Raw genomic sequence first — 19466 nt, forward strand, 5'->3', positions numbered from 1 at the left:
CTATGTACAGAATGTGGGTCTTTAAGATTCTTCTACCTCCTTGTTTTGTAGTGTATTTATTCTGTGCATAAGTACTTTGGTTTACTGCAATAAAATCCATTCTCCTTAAGGCATATTCTCTAATGAACAAATAAGAAAATGTTATTTTGTTGGGAATGTGTTATGAAATGCTTAGGATCAATTTTAAAGATGTATGAGTAGCTTTTTAAAGGCTTCTTATTTCAGTTATTCCTAGTTGCAACTAAGCCAGAAAAATGCTTTTAAATTATTCTTATTAAAACATTTGAGAGGTTTTAGCAATACTTCAATGTGCCATCAGTATAACATTTTAAATAACACACCTAAAAATAGAACTGTTTCTAGATATCATACAGGAAACATGCCGTAAGGGAAATATGCTTATGATAAAAGAGAATTCCTATACGTATTCTTAGCTTCATAAAGCCACTTGAGAGTCCTAGCTTAGTGACAGGAAAGTTAAGTACCTTAATCCTTATTTATGTTGCTTTAAAATCGAATTGATGTTCCAAGCAGCTCATGTTTAAATGCTCCTGTTAAGCCCGTGGATGGATCCTAAAGGTTCAGCACTTGGGGAAAATTCCTGTCTTGAAGGGCACCAATTTCAAATGTAGCTTTTAGGTGTTATTTTCCAAGCTTGGAGTCACAATGGAATGCAGTATATCCAAACTCAAGTGACTTGCCCAAATATTCCTGCAGTGAGTCACATCTTCTAGACTTCAACATATACCTTAATAAATCTTTTCATTCCCTGATTTCAGCTTCATAATGGAATTCCCCAGATTCCACTGAACTCCATGGGTTTGCTGAGCATGAAAGAATGCCAGAGCAGCAGATGAGGTACACACGTATGTCCCACTGGAAGTCTTTCTCCTTCCTACATCACTTGCCCTTTTCTGAAGAAACATCCAGTAGCTTAAACAAGTATATGTTAGGGCAACAGAAACAGACAGGCAAGTCTGTTGGGCTCCACAGATTGATTCCCTGGTTCTTCTTTTTCCTAGTAAGAAACAACCCAGTTCGAGAGAGAGAAAAACTATTTTTAGGTAGAGGAGAGTGGGTGTTTGACACTTGTTTGAACTCCAACTAGAAATACCTACTTTAGTAATGCCTACTAGTGAATGAAGACCCAAGCATATTCCCAGTATTCTGTTCCTTACATTCACCCAAAAGCATGCAATATGACACATCATGATGTGAAAGGATACTAAACAATGTCTAGAACACTTTTAAACACAACCATTAAAAAAGAATTTGCAGTTGTTTAACAGCATGGTCAAGCTCTCCTTGAAATACACTGGAAGAGTGAAGACCATATCAAGCACATGTATATGGTCCTTCTTTTTCCTGGTAACAGTACTTACAAATAAGCAATAGTCAGCTCAACGTAATGCCAAAAAAAAGAATGCCAAAAAAATCCCCAAAAGTACAAATTTGCAAAAGGAATGTCTTGTGTGTGCCTGAATTGGGAGCCATTCTTTGGAAGAAAGAAAGGAAGAATGACTGCTGCTTCTTCTTCTACCTGGCTGGACAGCTGAAGATGATGAATTTTGGCATGGGCAATATTAAAGATAGACTGCTTCCGTAAAAAGACAAAAGCTGAGTCCTGTCTGCACCTATCTTTTGAGATTACAGTATAGATTGCTGTCTTTTTCCTGAAGGAAGAACAACAAAAACTCTCTCTAAATTCACTTAGACGTGTGTATTCAGCTTTCTATACATCACTCTGATTTTATTTCTTTTTAATTTTAAGCACAGCGTGTCATTTCTATTTATCAACAACTTGACTTCCCAGCTAAGGTATTACATTTAAAAATCCGTTCAAGAGTATATTATGTAATTCAGTTTGACAAAACATGATGCATTAAGATATTCCATTAAATCCTTACAAGCACCTTGTCTGTCAGTACTGAGCATTATGCTGGTGCATCCTGACTTCCCGTCTTCTTCTACTCAGAAAGAAAAGACTTAATTGCAGCACAGAAGATCAAGGTCCACTAATTTGATTCCTTTCTTATTGACTAGTTCTTTGGTTTAAATCAGTTTAAAGAACAGGTGCTTTGTTTCGAGACGTGAATCACAGTTTCTTCTTCGAAAGGCAACCCCTGTTAATACATGTGAAAGGCGTCATGAAAATTCGTATCTGGTTGGATCCATATAGGATGATATTTATCTCCGTTGGGTCCACTGCTAAAGTACTCAATACAAAAGTAAAAAGATGTTATAAATGTCCATAAAGGCTGGGCAAGGAGCATTTGGAAATAAAATGAGATTAAATGGGAGTAGAGAGCCCAAAAAAGTGCAAGATTTCTTTATATAATTATACAGACTAAAATTGTGTATATACAGATTTTATTTGAAGGGATGTATGTATAAGTAGTAAGTCAATTAATTCAAGGAGGAGAGAGACAGCAGGGAGTTCAGGGAACTAATAGCCACCAAGGAAGATTCATCTCCCAAGACTAAAGCTCAAACTTCTAAAGACATGCAAATTTCCAAAATTTGGCATCTTATTTGTTCCAGTCTCCTGTGTAAATACAAAACCTATTTACTGACAGGGAGGATTCTTTAAATGTAGGTATGATTGTAAGTTAATTATTCATGGCATTATTTTAAAAAGGGCAACATTGGTAACACTGGTGCACCTTGATGGAAGAAAGGAAAGAGTGACTATGAAGATCTTTTTTCAAGTAAGTGTCTTTGGTGAAACTTTGTCACTAACAAAATCTAGATCATCAAAGTGCTTGCTATGAGTCTGAAATGTCCCAAATAAAAACAGATTAGTTTAATTGCAAATCCCTTAACACAGTTAAGGATCTTTGTAGTTCAGTAAATCACTCCACTAATGGAGGAAATTTAACAAAACTGGCCTAAATAACTGCCACCAGTGAACTTTCAAACGGCACTAATTTTTAAAATGCCTTAATTAAAACCAAATATAGAGTATTCCTACAGAGCAGTTGTAAGAGTCTTTATATCTGATATGCTTTCACTAATGAGGAAAGATAATAGAGTTAATTTTTATAATTGTTCTTGTCATCCAATATTATTAAATTGGACTGGCTTTCAAGGGGCTCATAAGCAATCTATTGAAACTGAATTAAAAGGTTCATGTACTGAATTGTAAGTAGTATAAAATTTGGTAACAGAGACACAGAATATTTCTGGTTCCTATTATTATTTACTATGCAAAATATGTATCTTGTATTACTCATTAACAATTCATATTTGAAATAATATTACTTCCCATGTAACAAATAAAATTGCAGCAAAATCACAATAATAGAAGAAATCTATTTTATGTATTTGTATGAAGGACATACACATTAGAGTCTGGTGCTTGAGGAACATTTAACAAGTCTATGCTGATAACATTCAAAAGGTTACTTCTTCCAATTAGCAAACCAAAAAAATAATACGTATTTGTTCAAATATAGGACAATATTCTTAATAGTTACATTTTTAAAAATTAGTTTCTTTAATATTTGTCATCAGTAGTATGGGAACTTGCTAGTATTTCCTGGATCTAGATATGAAATCCTGAAAAAATAAATTAAAGGCAAATAGGTGAGATTTTCTCAATATTCTCAGTGCAGACTGCACAGTGATGATTTTGGCATATAAAGAAGTGGTCATGTGGTATGAAAACTGTTTCTGAAGTGGTTATTCTCTCCTATTTCTGAAGGTTATATGTAATTGATGAAAAGGTTTAACTTACTTTTTTGATGTGGTCTCCTTTTGTTATCAACTAGGTAAACATTTTAACAGGAGCATATTGACATGTGTTTCACGAAATAACATTAGAATATAAGAACAGCTGACATATTGCACATAAGCGTCATTCATTAGCATGCAGAAAAGGAAAATCCAGCCACAGAGCTGCAATTTTGCTTCTTACAGATTTAACAGATTTCTGTTTTACTTCCAAAGATTCTGTAATAGGCGTTGTTATTAGTCAAATTCTCTTCTCTCCTGCCCCCAAAAGTAGCTGATACCAACAGGCTTGCCATGTTCCATCCATCTCCAAAACTGTCTAGCTCCTCTACCATGCTCTGGTCCACATAGACTTTACATTTCATCCAACCAAGTTTAGGAGTACTATAACCAGGACAGTTTTGTACAAAATTGGGTTTTGTTATAAGAGCTTTGTGCACCTGTAAGAGCATAAAACTCCCGTAATGTGCATACAGCTTTATAATTTTTCTTAAACTGATTTAAAACCAGCTCATTTTCATCGCTGTGACAATACACAATGTGTATTGTCATGTTATCCTGCTCCCATCTTATATATTTTGGTGAGCGTTTTTTGTAACAAATTCTGTGCCCTTATCTTTATTTTTTTCCCTTATCCTACTCATTTTCTTTCTCCCACCCAAAAAGTGTACAGTTTAATTTATTCATAGCAGAAAAATACGACTGAATGGAATTCTGTGAGGTTTTCAATTTCTGGTTTGGGTTTTATTTTGTTATTTGAAGAGGGACACGTATTAAGCCTTACGAACTTTGACATTGTCACTTTAACTTAAGACCTGTAAGTGAACTGGTTGCCTTGCAAACAGCATATGTGGCTGTTTTAAATAAAAATGGGCATAGTCAGCAAACACAGCCAACTGAAATGAAAACAGTCTCGGAAGGGCATTAGTTATTGAAAGAGCGCAATTTCAGACACCAGGAGCCAGAAGAAAGAGTGCTGTCAAGGTACCTGTGGAAAGGGGTGATCTATAGTACGTTCATTTAGTAAAGCCCAGTACCCTACTGCTCCTCAAGCGAAAAATTCAGACACTAAAAAGTAGAGGCCTGGCACACAAGCAACTTTCAGAAATGAAAAGAGTGGTTTTCAAAGAAAATTATTAAAAAGCAAAGCTTGTAGCACTAAATAGCTTGGTTTCATCTTACTGGTCTTGCACTGTACTGCAAAGCACCCAAGCACACTGCCCAGTATTCAAAACACAGCACTGTATATACACACATCTGAGGATACCAGTTTTGTAGAGCTCTTGGAGAGAAGAGATATAATCAGATGGTGATTAAACCATTTCTAATGACTTGATAAGCAATAAAAATGGTGCAGGAGAGACAGTGAAAACTGATTAAATGAAAAGGTGTCAGATACAGCACTAAGTGTATGAGAGAATAAAGAATTTAAGCATTCACCAAGTATTTTAACTCCCTCCGGAGATGCACGCCCCTGTCAAACAATGTCTGTAGCTTGACTCCCCACAATTTAGCCTACAGATCAACCTCAGACCAAATCAGTTCACTGTGGTTTAAAAAAAAAAAAAGGAAATTACTTTCTTCCCTATGCTGCAAGTGACAAAATTTACCCATAATGTGAATCATTTGGCTGATTCCAAAATTGCTCAGCCAGGCATTTTATTGATAGGATAAGGAAAAATGTTGCTGTTTAAGCAATGATTTTATAAGCTGTTATCAAAATTATGATTTATTTTTTTACAAGAAAACAAATAGCACTCTGAAAGACAGAAATATTTTGTAACAGTGTGTCAAATACTGTACTTTGTTAAGGTAGGAGGCACCGAGTAATGAGCGTGCCAGGAAGGGAATGTGATCTAGGAGTGACAGCTGGGCACAGCTCATGTTCTTTGGGAGAAGTTCCTGTGCTTCCACTGCTCCCACTTGCCCTGAATGACAGCCCTGCTGAACGAACACCTGAATGGGCACAACTGCAGAACTGCAGAAAAGGGGGGAAAAAAGGTTCTATGATGCCACAGAAAGTGCAAAGAACTACACCCCAGATTGAAATCTCTCAGCCACCACCAGCCTTACTTTGCTCTGTTTTTACTGGAAGCCAACCTTCTGCTCAAGTAAATAGAGTAAAATAAGCATAACCATACAAACAGGTTCGCCAGAAAACAAAATCCTCTTTGTATGTTCTATTTACCAAGTCAAGTGTAATTTATACTCCAAGCACATGTAGTTCTCTGAAATGAGAATTTCAGGATGTCTCATTCTTTGTCTGGCAGAATCATAGAATCATAGAATAGTTAGGGTTGGAAAGGACCTTAAGATCATCAAGTTCCAACCCCCCTGCCATGGGCAGGGACACCTCACTCTAAACCATGTCACCCAAGGCTCTGTCCAACCTGGCCTTGAACACCACCATGGATGGAGCATTCGCAACTTCCCTGGGCAACCCATTACAGTGCCTCACTGCCCTTACAGTAAAGAACTTCTTCCTTATATCCAATCTAAACTTCCCCTGTTTAAGTTTTAACTCATTACCCCTTGTGCTGTCACTGCAGTCCTTAATGAAGAGCCCCTCCCCAGCATCCTTATAGCCCCCCCTTCAGACTATGAGGTCTCCACGCAGACTTCTCCAGGCTAAACAGCCCCAACTTTTTCAGCCTATCTTCATACAGGAGGTGCTCCAGTCCCCTGATCATTCTTATTTATTTACAAAATCTTTTCCCTTCTTTCCCAAGATGCTACATGGTCATACGGAGGCCAAGTTTCGAAAAACACTCAGAAAAAATGCTTGAATCTGCACAAGTTACGTTTACAAAGAATTTAAAAACCGCCACAATCTGTAACACTGCAAGATGAGAAACTCCTGGGTATTAAAAAACAAAACCAAAACCAAAATAAAATAAGTGGCTGTATACTTGATGCCCCAAGAAAACACACCTTGTACTGCAACACAAATTGAGGCCACAGGAAGCACTTCTGCCAGCTTTTGTGGGTTTTAATGCCAGCTCTTGTAGCTCTGCAGCATTTGTTGCAAAGTTGTAGATGGGATAGAAATCATTAGACAGTGTAACATCATTTTATTGGTTATATTTCATGTTTAATTGTCATTATATTTCCCACTTAAGCGTAATCTATTTTTACCTTTCCTCTACAGTTCATTACAAAAAGCACTCAATAATGTGTTGTATTAATGGCACTGATTTTACCAATTCAGACTGCCTTTATGAAAGGCTTGCTTTTAATTTGAGGTGAGGGTAGACATTAGACTACAGCAGGCTCAAAAGCTTTTATGACAACGGTCATTAAAGGTGCCAGGTTGATACAATTAGTAACTGATATGCTGTATTTATCTGCATAAAAGATGCAGCTGAGAAAACAAACTGAGAAAACCTTCCTATGCCATAAACCACACCCCAGCTGCCATTCAAACCAGCCACTGCAGAGGCAAGGAAAGGTGAGCAGACCTCTTCTGCTCTATCAAAACTCAAATTTTGAGAAACAAAAAAGCAGCTGGGATACATCTCAGCAATACTTGCATAACAAGAAGGTCATCATTTGGGCATATGCAGTCAATTTTTGATTCCATGTGATCTCTTTTTACTATAGACACAAATTACATCAGTGATATTACAGTTTCAATTTACACCTTCTGAAGCAATTAATGTTGCTCAGTTTTTATCTAAGTGAAACTATACAAACACAGTCTTGAAATACAGATGAGGAAAACTGATCTCCCTTATAAAACCGAGCCCGTGTATTGCTAAGAGGGCATTTCAGACTACAGCAGGTACCCTCAGCAGATGGTAAGTCACTGACAGCTTCAGCTGTTCTAAATTAAATGAATCAAGATAGCACTTGTTCCAAGCAAGTGGGTGGTTAATCACATTCACCCTTTGTATTGTTGACAGATAATGTTGATTTTGGTAATAAGAAAACCGATAATTTTGCAGAAGATGGAAATGTGCTTTAAATGCAGAACAAAAGGTCAATTTTACACTTATAATCAACTCTTTCATTCTCCTACCAAACCACATTTGAAATAAAAAAAAAAAAAAAAAAAAAGCAATTTAAAAAGTAGAAAAATCTGGGGTTTTCCAGAGTGAAGGCCGGGAAAAAAGTTGTTAAAAGCTTGTGTGCAACTGATTCTTTGTTCTACTCAGAACCACAGCATAGATTATCATCTTTGATTTCAAATTTCTAGGCATGCCAATCCAGGATGTTCAATTACCATATGAAACATCATGGCACTCATTTCTACACTTCTATTTCATTACTATTAATTATAGAAATTTGAACATAATTCTTCATACTTTACCTTGCATTAGAGGCCTTCATATATAGAAGGTTTCAATAAATCCAAAATTAAAAAAATCATTATTTTGTTATTTATATGTTCACACACATGAAAAATGAAGCTATAAAGATATAGAAGTCTTTAGCCTGATTTAGGTCCTTGAACAGTCAAAGAAATATGTTTCATGATCAATAGCATTAGAAGCAGAGCAGACTACTCACTGTTACTCAGAATTTTCTTAATTGGGTTTTTCTCAAGGACAGCAATTCTGTTTCATGATACTGACAAAAGCTGCTGCTTGACCATTATCGAATAGCCTGCTTAATGGCGACATTTGGTCAGTATTGAGAAGTAATGTGGTGTTTTACCAGGTGTTCATTAGGCATGAAATGTTCATCTCTGATCTTTTATCAAATAAGCAACCCTAAAAGGACTAAAAAAAATACAAAACAAAGACAAAAATACTGTGGTTATATTGTGAATTTTTTTTTAACTGATACTGTATTTTACCTTTTTAGACTTACAAAATGTCCATGAATTCTTTATACCACATACGAACATGCTACATCCAAAGCTCTACAGAATACTTTCCCTTTAAGGAGATAATGGGGTTCACTGTGGTGTCTCAGTGAAGAGAATTCTTGCGTACTGATTTTATGCTTTCTAATTAAGGCTCAGTTATGGCTCTAGGAGGCTGGCCTGGACTCAGGTTGAATGGCAAAGAATTGGAACTGCCAAGGTGGGAGACATTCAGCCTTCTAGGTTATAAGCGGCCTTAACATCTCCCCAATGTGTACTTGCTAGAGCAGTTATGCTGCAGGTAGGGCAGATGTAGTACAGATGTACAGCACACACCCCTGAGACAGTCCTAAGCTGCCTGCCAAACTTATTCACATTATCTTCACTCACCCTAAAGACTGAACCCAGATCCAGCACCACTGTGACCACCAGTCCTTTCTGACAGGTTGAACTCCTGGGCACTTGGAGTAAAAGCCAGACTCTCAACCTTTGAGATGGGTCTACAGGGAGGTGAAGCAACCCCTTACTTACATAGACCAAGAGTGGGGGGGAGGGGGACACGGGACATCAAAAACATACCTTTCCAGTGATACTATTCTAGCAACTAACCATTTTGTATGAGAGATCGCAAATAATGCAACATGCTCAGGAAAAAAAAGACCAAGTAATCTGTTTCCTGTCACTTCACTGTAAGGGCCTTAAACACTTTGTATGTTGCTGAAGGACTGCCCAGAAGAACACATCTGCTTTGTGTTAAAAATAGTAACAGGTATTTTATTATATGTCTATACTGGAGACAAGGTCAGACACTGAAGTAGACCTTCCAGGGACTTCACTGGTTTGGAAATGTGTCCCAGGGCATCAGGTAACTGAAGCCACCAATAATCTTGGTAGCAGCAGAAGGCTAATGTTTTCACAAGAATGAGCTAACTGTTTCTGAACAAATTCTCCTATGTATTAAGGCACAAGTAGGCACTGATGCAGAATCAGCCACTTACGTCTTCTGCTCCAGACTATTTTCCCCAAGTCGACAGATTTATGGGGGCCAATACAGAATGTCACTGACCTCTTACATCTGAGGTCTTGTTCTTCCAGCAGCACTGAAGATTACTGCTGGAGGATATACGCACATATGTATTGAGTGTGATTGTGTGGCAGTGGGATTGAGTGTGCCCTCATCAAGTTTGCCAATGACACCAAGCTGTGTGGTTCGGTTGATACACTGGAGGGAAGGAATGCCATCCAGAGGGACCTTGACACGCTTGTGAGGTGGGCTGATGCCAACCTCATGAAGTTTAACCATGCCAAGTGCAAGGTCCTACACCTGGGTCGGAGCAATCCCAGGCACAGCTACAGGCTGGGCAGAGAAGAGATTCAGAGCAGCCCTGCAGAGAAGGACCTGGGGGTGATGGTTGATGAGAAAATGAACATGAGCCGGCTTCAGTGTGCACTTGCAGCCCAGAAAGCCAACCATATCCTGGGCTGCATCAAAAGGAGCGTGACCAGAAGGTCAAAGGAGGTGATCCTGCCCCTCTACTCTGCTCTCATGAGACCTCACCTGGAGTATTGTGTGTAGTTCTGGTGTCCTCAACATAAAAAGGACATGGAACTGTTGGAACAAGTCCAGAGGAGGGCCATGAGGATGATCAGGGGACTGGAGCACCTCCTGGATGAAGATCGGCTGAGAAAGTTGGGGCTGTTCAGCCTGGAGAAGAGCAGGCTGTGTGGGGACCTCATAGCAGCTTTCCAGTATCTGAAGGGGGCATATAGGGATGGTGGGGAAGGACTCTTCATTAGGGACTGTAGTGACACGACAAGGGGTAACGGGTTAAAACTTAAACAGGGGAAGTTTAGATTGTATATAAGGAGGAAATTCGTTCCTGTTAGGGTGGTGAAGCACTGGAATGGGTTGCCCAGGGAGGTTGCGAATGCTCTATCCCTGGCAGTGTTCAAGGCCAGGTTGGAGGAGGCCTTGGGTGACATGATTTAGTGTGAGGTGTCCCTGCCCAAGGCAGGAGGGTTGGAACCTGATGATCTTAAGGTCCTTTCCAACCCTAACTGTTCTATGATTCTATATATATGCATTTGCCACATTTGGTGTTACTGAGCCACAGAACAGAGGTCTGCTAATCCACGTTTATAGGTCTGTTAACCTTTCCAGTGTCAGTGAATGCATTTACTCATCTATGCGATGCTAAGAAGAACCCTCAGAGATGATAGCATGTATTCTCCGGCTGTCTCTATATCCACAGCTCTCCATGTGCCTCTGCAGCTACCACAATAGTCATCATTACTGAATGTCTGACCAGCCTCCTGTCCCCTCAAAACTCATTACCTCCTATGGACAGTTATTTCAGCAAAAAGCAGAAAATACTATAGCATGAGAAAAAGAAAAAATAGAGCTGGTAGTGTTGCAAAGGTTAGATGGGTTTGTTAGACTTGGAACAAAATTAGGTTTCCTCTTACGAAAGAGAGTGAAGAGGCATGTTTCCAACCTTCATTTTAGCCCCTTCTGGAAAGGTTGTAATGGGTTTGGAGGAAAATGCCTTCCTCAAAGTGTTTTCTACTGCTTCAGTGAAAATTTCACCAGGAATTATGCTAGAGAGACCTGACACATTCAGGGGTTTTTTATGTTATAAATAAATAGTATTATGAAACAGAGAAAAATGCAAACTGAAATGTCTGTGTTTACAGTGCACGCATAAGAATTTGTGGGCAGAAATGGAGAAGCTGTCAAAGCATGACAACAGAGATGCACTTCTTTTGCTGTGACACCTTTCTTCATTTTCCAAGCATGATAGGGGAGGAAAAGAAGCACAGGCAGAGAAAACACACCAGTTAGTTATTATAGCTACAGTTCCAGTATGAATGAAATACAATGAAAATGTAAGCATCCAGGTACCGTAAATCTGCTTTGTCTCCACATTAACGTAACATAAAATGAGTACAAACTGTATCATTGTCATGTAACTGAAACTTGTATCTGCTTCAACAGATTCAAAGGGTAGCTTGGCTTCTAATACTCCCATAGCCCAGGAATATGTTTTAATTAATCCTTATTCTAAGTCTCTACTTGGAAACAAAAAACGGTGCAGTGTAATTCCACTACTAAAAGATAGCTCATGACACTGCAGTTTCTCGCTGTGCTTTGTTTTGCTGTGGATCCAAAGGTATTCACACCTTCTGATCCGTCACCTCTTTCTTCCTTGAACACAGAGAAAGCCTAGTTTCCTAATGAAAATACCTAAATTGGCTGCCTAAAGAGAGACACATACAAAACAAATTTAAAATACAGAACTCATAGTTCTGTGAGTAACTTGCATCTCTGGGAGTAGTACAGCAAGCACATAAATATCCAAAAGCAAGAAGTAATACGAGTCCCCAACCTATGAATAAACAATATAGATTTCCCCCAAATCTCCACACCCATGCTGTAACTTTTGCAGTCTAGATATTAAGTTTTTCTTTTAAGATTGTAAACCTGCTGGAACAGACCTCTGCTCAGTCCCACATGGGGCTGCCAAAGGCACAACCTCCAACAATCCTTGCAAGAAGATCCAGCTGAAGGGTAGGATGCAGTTTGGCGTGGGCAGTCAGTGAATGCAGTTTTTCTTTCCTTTGCTGCTGTATTTACATGTTACAAAATAACTGACTGTGGACTGGATTTTTAAAAACACCTTATTGACTTTCAAGTCAATGGTACTTATGGGCTTAAAATACTTAAGTGCTTTTGAAAATCCAACACAAGTCTGTAAATCAGATTTGCTCTGTCCAGTTTGCCCAAGAGGCAGCACTTTCAAGTTTTCTTCCGATTCCCAGAATCAGTATGCACCACAAGCAGTTTCTTTATTCCTAAATACTCACAGGTCACATACAGAAATGAAAACTGCCTGAATGAAGAAACCTGTAATACTTCAAACTCCAGAAACTGCTTCAGTTATAACATATGACTACTTTACATGGTTTTGCTAAAAATAAAAATTAGAAAAAAACCTTTATGGAATAAAGAAACATTTAAAATGATACATTACATTCCAAATTGTTGGTCTTCCCTTGCTAGGAGGAAAACACTAACTGGGGGCACACTGAGTAATATTCCCATCCTTGCTAAGTACTTGAATTTCAGTTATAATCTGTTGCTGGGGCAGAGTGTATCTGCTCACTAGATGTTCAGGTAAGATGTTTTTTGACCATGGAGGGTCTGGTTTGTTTGAAATGTCATTTCCATATCATTTAAAAAAAAACTGATCTGACCTTTCTGCTGTTCCAATGAGTCACTTGTGCCAAACTCCAGCAAAAGCAGAGCCACACAGGGAAACTGCTCTGTCTGTGTGTGACTACCCTGCTGAGGGAGCAATGCCTGCACTGCCAGAACTGAGGTGATGCAGGATGAGGCTGTCAGCAGGGCTGCAGTGGTACAGCGATGCTCCCTTCATGTCCCATATGATGGCAACACCATCCCAGCCACCAGTGTGTAGAACTCCCCAGCACCTATCATGGCTTTAACAATAGAAGACATGAGTCAAATTACATAGAATTGTAGAGTCATAGAAGAGTTTGGATTGAAACAAGATTGGATACAAGGAGGAAGTTCTTTACTGTGAGGGCGGTGAGGAACTGGAATGGGTTGCCCAAGGAAGTTACGAAAGTTCCACCCCTGGTGGTGTTCAAAGCCAGGTTGACAGAACCTTGGGTGACATGGTTTAGTGTGAGGTGTCCCTGCCCATGGCAGGGGGGTTGGAAATAGATGATCTTGAGGTCCTTTCCAACCCTAACCATTCTATGATTCTATGCTTCTACTGTAACGATGGTGAGGCACTGGAATGGGTTGCCCAAGGAAGCTGTGAATGCTCCATCCCTCGGAGAGTTCAAGGCCAGCTTGGACAGAGCCTTGGGTGTCATGGTTTAGTGGGAGGTGTCCCTGCCCATGGCAGGGGGGTTGGAGCTTAAGTTCCCTTCCTACCCTAACTAGTGTATGATTCTATGATTCTATGAAAGGGACCTTAAAGCTCCGTCCAACTCCACCCCCGTGCCATGGGCAGGGACACCTTACACTAGACCAGGTTGCTCCAAGCCCCATCCAACCTGGCCTTGAACACTGCCAGGGATAAGGCAGTCACAGCTTCTCTGGACAACCTGTGCCAGCGCCTCAACACCCTCTTCCTAATATCAGATATTTCTTCCTAATATTTAATCTAAATCTCCCCTCCTTCAGTTTAAACCCATTCCCCCTTGTCCTATCATTATATGCACTTGTCAAAAGACCATTTCTAGATTTCTTGTCAGCCCCTTTAGGTACTGGAAGCTGCTCTAAGTTCTCCCCAGAGCCTTCTCTTCTCCAGGCTTAGCAAATTTTCATTCAGTTTTATGGGCTATCACTCTTTCTGATTCAGAAGGATTCCTACCGAAAAGCAATGTGTGTGCAGCTGGATACACTGTTCCAAAAACCCTGGCTGCGCATTGCCCTGTAGACAAAGAATTGAATATTTCTGTTTTCTAGTACACTTGTTTCATCAAATATACCTGCACTTGCACCACCATATTTGCCTTACTCTGGGCTAAAATGCTTAGTTTTGTGCATTTCTAAAAGCAGCAGCAGCATCAGACAGGAGGTGATTCAGCTTTTAGAGCTCTTTCTTTCATGAGCATCTCTATGTGGCTTTACAACTAGCATTTGTATGTTTACAGCTATTTTTCCTACTGCAAACATACTTATTTTCTGAATTTAGGTTTCCTCTGGCCTCATAACTTAACTTTCTCAGGTATTTCAACATTTACTTTCTCTAAAGCATTTCTGACTGCATATAATGATGACTGTGCCAAGGACAGCATGATGTAGACAACCTACACACAGGCAGTTCCCACCTGCTGAAAAAGCCCTCTTGGTCTCCAGACACTTGAAGCAAAGCTGCTCTTACTTATCTCAGAGGTCAGGAATCTACCTGAGCTGTGCCAGAAGCACATCAAATTCAAATCTGTGTGTTAAAATAATGCAACATTTTCCATGAACTTCCAAAGAAGACAAAAGTATAGTCAGAATTCACTCAAAGCTTTGAACTTTCATAGTGCCAAAAGTAGCAGAGAAGTAGAGCAAAGAATTGCAATTCCTACCAGCTTTTGTCAGCCAGAAATACTGGTCATGAAATGCAATTGGCAGGATGAGAGGATTTCAGATGAGTTCAGAAATTGCCAAGACAGACAACTAAATAATTGCCAAAAAGGTGCCTACCACAGCACTGCTGTACCCTCTGTTCCCAGAGTGCTTCCTGAGACTCCATCCCTCTTGTACACACCTCTTACCAAAGCAGGCCTGGCTAAAATGCGTGCAGTGGTTTGGGAACATAGGTGCAAAATCTGTTACAGAATCAGGATTAAAAATGCCCTTTTAAAATTGGACTAAAATGTGCACGATTAAGCCTTACATCAGAATTCCTACTGCTCCTATAAAAAAAAAAAACAGGAATTACATTCACTAAGTAAATTACAGGATTGTAAATGGAAAGTGATAACTGCAATTATATATGGCAGAAAACAAGCTTGCAAATGCGAATAGGAATATTATGTGAGGCTTCCTTTGTATTTCCTGCCCACCTTTTCTTGTAATAAAGAAGCTGTTACTGGCAGATGAAATTAAGAACAAGATGCTTTGAATGCTTTTAGTCTGCCACTTGGCTTTACATTGAAGAGCTGACACTGAAGGTAACTCCCTTCTAATAACTCTGCAACATAATTCCTGAGTACTAGTTCTCTAATAAAAAACCTGTGGGCACTTCCCAAATGAAGTCTGACAGACCTTAGAATTGCAATGGCACTTTAAATACCATCTGACAAAGTCTGTCTGCCTCATGTGAACTTCAGGGAGGCATAAACTTGTATTTTCTTCAGTTACAATTTGTGGACATCTAAAATCAAGTCCACAACGTTAGAATAGCTAGCATTACTACCACTAGCTTCTTGCATTTGTACGATGAAATAGTTTCTATCCATGGAATTCAAAGCCCTTAGGAAAATGTCAGTGGGGTAGGAGCCCAACTGCCTGTCTGCTAGCACTGGTCCACAAGAGAAAATAGAAGGAGCAATTTCTGCCTGCCTTTGAAAGTATCTATTGCTTTCTGTTAACTGCATACAGACCCTTGGCATGGACATGAAGGCCTGAGGCACTGACTGCCTAAAATGCACACATGTGTGAGGTGATACCTATGCTGGGGCAGGCAACACTTCTGCAGTACTGCATCTTGCCTTTTCAGAAAGGTTAACTAAAATGAATACTGTTAACTGCCATCACACAGGGAATTCCTGGAAAAGGTAGGAATAGATCCTGGGAGTTCTGACTCTTGAAACCAACCGAGCTGTCCTTTTACATCATCTGCATTCAGTTCCCATTTGATCATTAAGCAAGCCACGTTGTGTTGAGAGTTACTCAAATTTTAAGAAGGGCATGAGATGTTCTTCTGGTAGACCTACACCCCTCCATGACAGCTTCCACATACAACATGAATCTGCAGTGCCAGAGTTTGTTACAGTGCCGAGCTCACTTTCAGAGAAACTCATGAGCCAGGCAAGTCGCTGGAGCCACACAGTCCTAAGGCTGACAGTGCAGTTTTCAGCAGCTTTCACCGATACAGAATTTTTCCCCTTTGTTATGAGACTGTTGCATTTAAGAATGATGCAATTTATGTCTGCATGAAGTCAACAGTGTAACTGTGTATTGCGTCACTAGAGGGACAGGCTGCTATGTATGCCTGCCTCTGGATATCATCAGAGTATCATGGCTCACGAGACAGCATTCCCTCCTACACTGACTGCTCCAGACTTCATGCTCTGATGGAAAATTGACACTTATGCTCATCATAAATCCTCAAACACTAGCTTATTAGGATTATGCTAGGGAAATGTTCTCACTTACTGAAGTTATCCAAGGATGGATATTATGTAGACTCTTCCTGACAGCAACCAGCGAAAATATTCACAACTATGGCTGCAGAAATGAGTATCCACAATAGGTATGGCAGCTGCTGAACAAGAAGCATCCTATGTTAGACACAAACTGGTTGAAAAAACGAGGAATTAGCAGGGATAAGGCAGTTGAGCATACAGCAGTGACACAACCATAACTGCATACAAACCAGCTCTAAACCATAACTTTGCTTGCCATAACCCTAGCAGGCTCCTTTCCCTTCTGTATCTGACAAGCTCTCATTCCTAGCATGGATAAGGTAATATCTTATGAATTATGTTTATCCTTAAAACAATATTAGAAAATACCATGTGCCAAGCATGCAGCAAAGAGATGAGGTCACCTCAGTAGAAAATAACATTTCTGGAGGTAACAAAGTGCAGTGTTCACATATTTCAAGCATCATGGTACAGAATATAAGAAGTCAGAGAGTATGGTAATCAACTAAGACTGGAAATCAGACTGAGCTCAGAAAACCTTAACTGTGCTTTTTAGTTTCTTCCACAGATTTGAGAATTCAGAAGACTGTGTTCCTCCCACCACCACCAATTTTTGCAAAGATCTCTTATTTTTATTGGAAAGCAAATGCCTTATGTAGGTAGAAAAGCCTTATTTGAGAAAGGCATCTACAATGTATTTCATTTAATGAGATCTATTTTTCAGTCTATATATTTGAATACATTAATCAGTGCAGACACTGTCAAATTCATCAACATCAAGAAAATGATAAAATTTGTCATTTAATTATATTTTGATTATTTCACATATCTTTCACCTTGTATATTTATCAATCTCTCAGCAGCTGCAGGGATCTACAGGCTCTGGAAGCAGTTCAGCTGATACCAAAGATGCAGTTTGCACTGCAGCGTTTTAACACTCTGACTTCAACTTGTAGAAATATATGTGATTCTAACAGCTACCTAAATACTGGAGGTGTCAGTGTCATGGTGAATGTGAAGCCAAGGTGTTTTTGTATATAACACCTTTTTTTAACTCTGAAGTTTCACACTCACAATCCAGAGCCCTTCCTGTTAATCTTTCAGTTTTTAAGAAATTTTAAGTCTGGAGATTTTCAGACTTGTTATCAGACTGTTCCTGAGCATGTGAAGCTTGACTTGCAGCATAAACCTGGACTGATGGCTATGAGAGTGAATGTGCTTTTGCTGTCCAGAAGCTCATGTGCTGACCAGTAATATAAATGTATGGTGTATCACACCAGCTAATGAAATGTCACATCATCAAAGATGTCTTGAAACTGGAGAAAGAAAAGACCTGCATGGTTATCTAAGCTATCATCCTCAAAACACTGGACTATTCTTGGCAGCATTGTTTTGAAAAGCAAGTTTTGAAATTGCAAAGTGAGTATTTTATTCAGCATTTCCCTTCAGCAGAGACAGGATCATCCCTGGCAAGCAATGTAGAAATACCAAGGTCCTTCATATTGGTATAATCTGGAGAGCAGAGACAGCCCTGTCAGCTACACTCATGCCAGGGATGTCCCTGCAGTACAGTGCCAGAGGATGGCACAAGCTGCCATCACAGGAACCTAATAAATATTTTCCACAGGATCAGTGAAATTTTAGCCAATGTAAATCCGAAGATGCTGTATTAATTGCCATTCCATTAGGGATTTTAATAGGTTCTGAGTGGAAAACAAGGAGAGAAGAGAAAAATATTTATATAATGGGAAATCAACTCCAGAAAATCTTCCAATATGGTAACTGCTAAGAAAGTGACCATGTACTTGCTTCCTAAGTTTATTCTTTACAACCACACACATTTTCTAGAGACTTTCTGGTGTATCATAGGTTCCCTAAGGTAACAGTATAAAATTAATTTCTTAGAATTTTCAGCCACTGAAAGCAGAAAGGAAGAAGTAGAGATGCAGGTGCGTTTCAGACCACAATGCCCAAGTCTATCTTTTTAACTTTAGTGCCGCTCAGATCAAGCCTTTACTTTTTTCTTGAAGTATGGTAGGTGGCCACTTTAATCACTACCCGCTTGTGACATTCCTTTGTGCATTCACAGTATTGTTCCCTAATACAAATACAGAGGAAATTGTAGCTTAAAAATATATGAACATTGTGCAACATGGGGAGCTGATGTCAAAGTAGACTGAATAGGTTTTTATCTAATACTGAAGTCTGTGCTTCCTAAAGCTCCCAGCTCAAGGCATAGTAATTCAATGGCAAATTAACATAAAGTAGACTCATAACAGACTTTGAAAATGAGCATTATATGCTTTCCACCATGCAGACAAAAGAAATATCTTGCCATAATATGTGAGATTTTCCAGCTCTGATACCCTGGTGAGAAATAAAAAAATCCTCACATACCCACCAAGTAGTATCATAGCTTAGCCATAGCACACATGAGCGTGCAAGAAACAAATACCTCTGGCAGGGGGTGAGCTTTAAGAAGAAAAAGGATTGACTCAGAGTTGAAAAACATGGAGCACTGTTTCAAAAGCAGGAAATGTATTAGTAATCCAGCAATGCAAACCTATGAAGAGGAGTGTGGCACGGGTACAGCCACCTGATCAAGGCATCAAGGCTCAGGAAAGTGTTTAATGGATGCCCTGGTTGAGAGAACACTGTGGAGCTGAAAACGCTTGAACTAACTTAAGCAGGAAAAAAAGCAAAACTACCATGCAAGGGAAAAACATTATCTTCCACCTCTTCAGATGATAAACAGGAGTTCTGCAGTATGGCATTAATATAATTTACACTACTGCAAACAAACTGCAGTCCAGTCTCCTTTCAAGCCCCCTGCTCACGAAATCCAAAGACTTACTGAGCCCTTGGTTTCTGAAATCAGAGAAAACTCCTGCTTTGGAATACAGTCTTTTCCATAGCTCTCTAATTTTACATGTGATTTTGCAGTCACCAGTGTTTGCAGCGCCCCACCCATGCCATCCACAGGTTTCAGTATATCTACTTCTTCGCACACATCATTAGTTGATAGAATAAG

The 19466-nt window shown here is 39.4% G+C and overlaps 1 protein-coding gene across 3 annotated transcripts in view; it reads left to right on the forward strand.

Annotated features, from left to right (window-relative positions):
* The window catches only part of CHST8 (carbohydrate sulfotransferase 8), a 180640-nt gene that overhangs the window by 90463 nt on the left and 70711 nt on the right, over positions 1–19466 (forward strand). The gene's annotated exons all lie outside the window — the stretch shown is intronic.

The sequence above is a fragment of the Neopsephotus bourkii genome, unplaced genomic scaffold, assembly GCF_033783945.1.
Source record: "Neopsephotus bourkii isolate Nb327-2 ecotype Australia unplaced genomic scaffold, CSIRO-AGI_Nbou_v1 NB_245, whole genome shotgun sequence".
Lineage (NCBI taxonomy): Eukaryota > Metazoa > Chordata > Aves > Psittaciformes > Psittacidae > Neopsephotus > Neopsephotus bourkii.